The 7,531-nt window shown below is 60.1% G+C and overlaps 1 pseudogene; it reads right to left on the reverse strand.

Moving 5' to 3' along the window:
• Positions 1-3,084: 3,084 nt before the first annotated feature.
• On the reverse strand, positions 3,085-7,167 carry LOC128948196 (Fc receptor-like protein 2; annotated as a pseudogene).
• Between the last annotated feature and the right edge of the window lie 364 nt (positions 7,168-7,531).

Genomic DNA, 7,531 nt, shown 5'->3' on the forward strand with positions numbered 1-7,531 from the left:
CATCCCCATGGCCCTGTGCCCATGGTCCATCAACATGGTGTTTGTCCACTTGTCCCTGTCCCTGCATTCCTGTGCTCCTGTCCTGGTCCCCACAGCTGCCCCAGCCCCAAGCTTCCTTCTGCCACATCCTCATCCCTACATCTTCATCTCCCTGTCCCCACATACCTGTCTCCTGTTTCTGTCCCCAAAGCTACCCCAAAACTCTGGTCACACTGGGCTCCATGCCCTGCTGGCATTGGGGACCTCAGGGGACCCCACAGTCCCCCTGTGGCCCTCCCCTCCCTATCCCCGGGGTGTCAGGCCCTTGCCTGGGGCACTCACCCCACAGGAGCAGCGCCACCTTCCCGGCCATCCCGGTGTCCCCAGCCATGTGCACTGGCTGTCACTCACTACCAGGGGTGGCTGTCCCCTGGCTGGTGGCTCTTTGGCCAAAGGGGAAGGAAGCGAGGTCATGTCTCATCCTCATGCGTAGTTGGCATCTGGTGGGATCAGGGTTGCCACAAGCTGGGGACAGGCTGTGGGCAGGTTGGGGACAGGATGGGGACAAGACTGGGTGTGACACAGTGGGACATGGGGTTCCCAGGAGTGAAGGGCTCAGGGGGTTTATGGATGTGAGGATGGGTGTCCAGGGGAATGGGGAGTTCCAGGGATGGGGTCCCTGGGAAGGGGGGTGCTGAGGAGGGGGAGTCACTGGGAATGGGGGTCCCCACAGATGAGGGGTCTCAAGGATGGGAGTGCCAGAGGAACATGAGTTCCAGGGATTTGGGTTCATGGGATTGGGATGCTGGGGGAATGGGGGATGCTGTGGGAATAGGGGTCCTGTGAAAATCAAGGTCCTGTGGGAAGGGAATTTTAGGGATGGAATGAACAGCAGAGGGTTCCTTGGGAATGAGGGCTCCTGGGCCATGGAGATCCTGGGGAATATCAGTAGTGAGACACGGGTTCCAGAGAGGGGGAGACATAAGAAATGGGGTACCCATGATTTGATTTCCAGGGGAATGGAGGTGCCAGGGACAGGCAGTGGCTGGATGGGCCCATGGGTCTCAGCTCCTTCCCTGGGAGCCTCAGATTTTTGGAGACCTAGGGCCCAACACAGCCCCCACAGGGTGCCAGCAGCCTGGGAGTAACCCAAAACAGATTCTGAGGGGCTCTGGGTGTGTGGAGCTGCTGCAGAGGTGAGAATTCTGTGGGAGAAAAAGGCCTGCCTGTGGTTTCCGAGCTCTGCAAGAAGCACAAACTCCAAAGGGAGCCCAAGCAGTGGCTCTGGGAGGGCCTTTGATGGTTTTCAGAGCAGGGCTGGCTGGAAACACCCCCGGCAGGGGCAGCTGTGAGGGAACCAGTCCAGAAATGTAGCAATTGATCATTTGATCCTTGTTGTAAGGGACTGAGAGAGAACCGCAAAACTACGGCACAATCCACAACATTCTGCTCAGCAACCTGACCTGGACCCTCCTTCTTGAAGAAAACCTGCAGCCTTTTGGAGCGTCATGGAAAGAATGTTTGGCTTTGGGATGTGTCTGCCAGATAAGAGGGAAAACTTTGGGAATACCGAGCAGGGGCTCTGCCCCCGGCAATGGTAGAGCTCTGGGGAGTCACCCTGTGTGGATTCCAGGTGTCCCCAAAGCTGCTCCATCCCTGTCCTCCTCACCTGAGTGAAAGGCTGAGGGTTTGCAGGAATTGTGGTGTAAAGCCACCAGAGGTGCTGCTGTGCACTCAAAACCTGCCTGGGGTCAGGCGCTGCCTTCCTTCCTTTCAGGATCGTGGAGAGCAGTCACGGATGTTGTGCAGGGCGTGTGCCTGGCCCCAGGACACTGCTATGCTGCCAGTGGGCACTGGTATCCAACCTGCTGCCTTGGAGGCTTCTGCCCGCTGCCGGTGGTGGTGCCGGGACCGCTTGGTGCCCGTGAGTTTGCAAAAGGAGCGATTTCCCCTCCTCCCTCCCATCCAAGGCTGCCATGGCCCCTGAGGGGATGGAGCTGGACTGGGCCGCCCCCTGGTGGCCGGGATTGCTCCCTGCAGCGCCCCCCGGTTATAGCACTCCCTCGCTGACCGCGGTTATAACTGCCGCAAAAACCAACCGCGCTGGGCGGGAGGGAAAGTTCTGGGTTTGTGTTGCTTGTTCTGTTCTGGTTTATAAATTTCCCTGTAATGAGCTGATATTCCTTTTCCTACACTGTTACCTGGTATCCCCATAATCTTTGAAATTTAAAAAGAGTTTTAGGGATGGGTCTTCTTATTCCAGCTAGCTTCCTACTTTCCTTGGCAGATATTTCTCATTTAAATGAGTTGCCACCTCCTGGGTTTCAGCTTGGATGGGACAGACACCAGAAGAGGAGACACGGTCAGGCACTTGCCCATCTTATGCTCTGCCTTTTAAGCCAATTGGGCCAACAAGGGCCATCTCCCCAGCTGGCACTTCTGGTCACCCGGCCACTCAGGAGCTGGCTTTGGCAGAGTGTCACACTGTCCCCAGTGTGCCACGGCTGACAGACTGATGGACAGACAGGGCCCTGTCTCACAAAAAGCAAGGCCTGACCCATCCCTGTCACACATAGGTGTTCGAAAATGCCTCCAGACATGAAGCTTTTCCTGTCTCTGACACCCCACCCTGTTCTGTGGCCTGATCCTGACTGTCCTGGAAAAGGAAGAGGCTCTCGGATCCCCACAGGGACTTGGTGTCGTCCTGGTGTGGGGAACAGGGCAGAGGAGGTGTTTGGGACAGGGGAGAAGAGAATCCAGAGCCTCCTGAAGGCCACTTTGGCACTCAGAGCAAGGAAGGTCCAGGGCCCTGCCAGGTTCCTCTGGTGGAGGAAACGTGATGCTTGGAAAATATCTGGGGTTTGTTCCTTTTTGGTGGCTTTCCCTCAAAACCTTTCCTTGTGTGACAATTTGGAGTCTGAACCTTGTTGCTGTTGCTGTTGGTTTTATTCTCTCTGGTGTCTGTTTAAGAAAATTGTTCTTCTCTCAGCCCTTTGGGATCTTTGTGCCCCCAAAGGGAGGCAGAGGGGCAGTTTTAGTGGCAGCACAGACACGAGTGGGTGCCCATGGATGGGGACCCCCAGCTCCCCCCCATTCCCCCCAGTGTCACAGCACATTCCCGTAGATGTCACCCGGTTCCCGCTGTTGCCCCTGGGGTCCCCGCAGCTCCGCGTAGGTCAGCTGGGGATCCTGGAGGGTGGTGGCACGGGGAGATGCTGCGAGAGACACGGGCTGTGGTATCTGGGTGTGGTGACCCTTGTGGGTGACGTGTCCATCTGTGTGTGTCCCCCCCGTACTCACCCCCTGCACTCTTGGTGACCACGATGTGGGTGTACAGCACCTCCCTCTCCTCTGGGGGTGCCGGGGAATCCGGAGGGGCCCTGAGGGAATAAAGGGGTTGTGGGGGAGGGAATGGGAGGTCTTGGGAGTTAGGGTAAAAGGGGACAGTGTGGTTGAGCCCCCCACTCACCTGTCCTGGTTCTTCCTGGCAACTGCAATGGAAGCAGGGGAGGGGTGACTGTGGCGTCCCAGGGCCCTGACCTCTCTCAGGATTCCTGGACCCCTTCAAGACCTCCCTGAAGACCCCCAGAATCCATGAGCCTTCCCAGTGTCCCCAAACAACTCACACTCAAGAACCCAAATCCCAGGAGGGACAGAGACTCCCCCAAAAACCCCCAGGGCCTTGGAAAGAATCCCCAACATCCCTGCAGGACCATCCAGCACCTCCCAAAACTCTACAGGAACCCTAGACAAAGTCACAATTGTGGTGGGTATTTCCCTATGGTTTCTCCAATTCTGTGGGCCTCTACAGTTCCCTGGAACTCCCATCCCCCCCATTGTCACCCACCCACACGGTGCCACCAGTGGCAGGTCACAATGACACCCACGAGCAGGAGCAGGAAGAAAAGGGCCCCACCGACCCCTGCGGCAACTGCAAGAAACAGAGGGGGACACATCAGGATCACCCATCACCCCATTGGTCCTGCACTGCCTGGTGGCCTCACCTATGTCACCCCACCTGTGACCCAGGGTGAGCCAGATGTCACCTCCAGGACCAGCTCAGGGCTGCGTGCCCGGAACACACGATGCCCGTCCTGTCCCATCTGGTTGGTGGCCACACACTGGTAGGTGCCCGAATGTCCCACATCGATGTCCCTGAGCTCCATGAGGGGTCCCCGGGCCACCTCCTGCCCATTGTGCAGCCAGGTGAAGGTGACAGGGGCTGAGCCCACCTGCCCTGAGCAGTGCAGGGTCATGTTGTCACCTGCACGCACCTGGTGTGACAGGGGACCGGGAGTGATGGTGGCATTGGCTACGGGCACTGTGGGGACAGAGATGGTGCTGGCACCTGGTGAGATGGTATGGGGTTGCTGTGGGTGGGGTCATCCCCAACCAGAGGGTCCTGCTCACCCAGGACGGCGACATTCAGGGAGTCACTCTCTGCCAGGCTGTTCCCGTCGCTGACCTGGCACCGGTACTGGCCGCTGTCATTGTCCCCAATGTGGCGCAGCTCCAGGCAGGGGCCGGTGCCCAGCACTGCCCCCGAGCCCTCCCGGTGCCAGGAGAAGGACAGGGGACCTGTCCCTGTGGCCACCGCACAGCTCAGCACCAGGCTGTCCCCGAGTGCCACCTGTCCCCCAGGGGGCTGCGCTGACAGGGACACCCCTGAGCGTGGGACCCCTGCGGGAGAGTTGGAAACCAGGGGACAGTGAGGGACCCGGCGGGGTGTCAAGGAGGGGCAGGGGAATTCCAGTGAGGGAGAGGGGGTACAGAGATTGGGGCGGGGGGGCTTAGAAAGGAACCCCGAGAGATGATAAGGGGGTCAGGGAGGGAACACCTGGAGAAGGAGGTGGGCAACACCAGGAAGGGTACGGGGACCATGGCAGGGGATGGTGAGACTTGGGCAATGTGCAGAGACCTCAGAGAGGGGTGGAGGGACCCAGGGATGAGGGAGGGGACCCAACGAAGGATGGAGGGAGACATGAGCCAGGAATGGGGGCACCTTAGGAGCAACCCGGGGCAGCGATGGCAGGACACAGAAAATGCACCAGGGAAGGATGAGGGTACCCATGTACGGGCTGGAGGTCCTGGGGAGAGACCCGAGAAAGGATGGGGGGGCAGGGGGGGATCTGGAAAACGTTGAGTGCCCCAGAGCAGGCGTCAGGGAGGTCTGGGGGGTGCCAGGCAGTGTGGGGGACCCGAGGCATCTGTGGGGGCACCCCGTGCCCATCCCTGCACTCACTGCACACCGTGACGCGGAGCCGGTTGCTGCTCTTCTGCACGGACCCCCCCTAGTAGTGCACCGCACAGCCATAATTCCCCGAGTGGGAGACCCTCACAGCAGGCACCAGCAGCTGCAGGGACCCCTGTGGGCTCCCCACCATCTGCCCGTCCTGGTAGAACACCTGCGGGAGGGGGGCCGCAGGGGGCTGGGGGTACTGAGGCAGCTGAGATTCAGAGAGGACCCCTCAGTGATCTCGCGGGGACCCTTCAGTACTGGCACCGAGAAGAGCTCTGGGACGGAGAGGAGAGGTGAGGACTGTGAGTCTGAGTGCACTGGGAAGTGGCTTTGGGGTTGTCAAGATATTAGAGTTCCAGCCGTGTGGGTTCTCACCATGCACTGTCACTGTCACTGCTGCTGACTGTGACTGCCAGGACACCACCAAGCCCTCACATCTCTAGCGGCCGCTGTGGTGCAGCTGCAGAGGTGAAAGGGACAGCACAGTCCCCTTGAGGGACCTCCCGTGATCCTTCTCATCGCTGTAAAACCGCACCCTGGTGAGATGGTTGTCCTGCTGGCACCTGCAGTGCAGTGTCAAGGTGTCCCCCTCCAGCAGTGGCCGCGCTGGCACCTGCAGCACCAGCTGGTCTGTGGGACAGGAAGGTCACATCTCACGGATGAGACTGTTCTGAGGTGGGTGCCCATAGCACTGGGGATATGTGGGTGCTCTGGGGTGCTCTGGGGTGCACTGGGATGTCCCTGTTTGCAGGGCACAGGCTCTTGTCACACGAGGGGTGTGAGGCCACCTACGGAGTGGAGCCCACCCTTACCGCTCTGGGGCCCCCATGATCATTAAAGGTCTCCCCTCACCATCTATGACTGTCAAGGGGGGGCTGCACCCAGTGCCAGGTCTGTCACATGCGTAGGTGCCACTCTCGGTGACACTGAGGCGGTCCTGTCCCTCCTGCCACCAACGCTGCCTGTCCTTGTACCAGGTGGTGGCACCGGCAGTCCCTGAGCCCTGGCAGGTCAGTGTCACCCGGTCCCACAGCACGGCCGGCCTCCAGGAGGGCTCCACCAGGATCTGTGTGGTCTGGGCACCTGTGGGTGACAGGGGACACCAGCCTGCCTGGGCCAGTGTGGGGCTGGGGAAGCCGGGGTGGGGCCATGGCATCCCCCGAGGACTCACCAGCAAGGCCGAGGGTCTGGGCTGGAAGGGAGAAGGGACAGGGCTGGGTGGGGGTGTCACCATGGGGACAGAGGCACATGGGGTACAGGGTGTGGTGGCTGTCCTCGAACTGTCCCCGTGGGGACAGATGCTCTTGTGGGAAAGTGTTTGGGTGGTCCCCAAAAGTCTGGACAGGCAGGGGGACATGTCTGTGTCACAGCCACCCGTGCACAAAATCTCTGTGGCACAGACACCTTGGGAACAGGGACCCTGAGGCCACCCCGGGCTGAGGCAGAACATGGGGACACTGTGGACACCGTGGGCATGAAGACACCATGGACACAGCCCATGCTGGCCCACGTCACCCCCACCAGTTCATGATCCCATCCCCATGATCCCATCCCCATGGCCACATCCTCAGCGTTCTTGTCCCCTTCTGTCCCTGCATCCCAGTTCCCTTGTCCCTATCCCCGGAGCTGCCTGAGCCCAAAGGTGGCAGTCCCCACATTCCTGTCCCCACATCCCCATCCCCAAATTCCTGCCCCTTCTTCCTGTCCCCAAAGCCACCCTACATCCCCAGTCACACCCAGGTCCACTCTGGGTAACATGGATTGGCACTGCTGGCCTTGGGGACCTCAGGGGACCCCACAGACCCCCTGTTCCCCCTTCCCTCCCCATCCCTGGGGTATCATGCCTGTGCCTGGGGCACTCACCCCAGAGGAGCAGCGCCACCTTCCCGGCCATCCCAGTGTCCCCAGCCATGTGCACTGGCTGTCACTCGCTGCTGTGGCCACCGCTCCCCTGGCTGACAGCTCTTCGGATGAAGGGGAAGGAAGCAAGGTCACGTCTCGACCTCATGCGTAGGTGGCCCTTGGTGGGGGCAGGGTGGGGACAGGCTGGGGACAGGGGTGGGTGGGACAAAATGGGTCATGGGGTTCCCAGGAGTTGGGAATTTGGTGGTTTTGGGGAGGCAGGAATGAGGTCACTGGTAAATGGGGTCCTGAGGAGGGGGAATATCCAGAAATGGGGGTGCCATGGGAATGGGCATCTCCGTACCTGGGGGGACTCAGGGATGGGGGTCCCAGGGGAATGTGGGCTCCAAGGATTTCAGTTCATGGGACTGGAGAATTATGAGTTCTAGGAAGATTTCAGGGGATGGAATG

The sequence above is a fragment of the Melozone crissalis genome, unplaced genomic scaffold (assembly GCF_028551555.1).
Source record: "Melozone crissalis strain CALT ecotype California unplaced genomic scaffold, PUWL_Pcris_2 ptg000114l_1, whole genome shotgun sequence".
Lineage (NCBI taxonomy): Eukaryota > Metazoa > Chordata > Aves > Passeriformes > Passerellidae > Melozone > Melozone crissalis.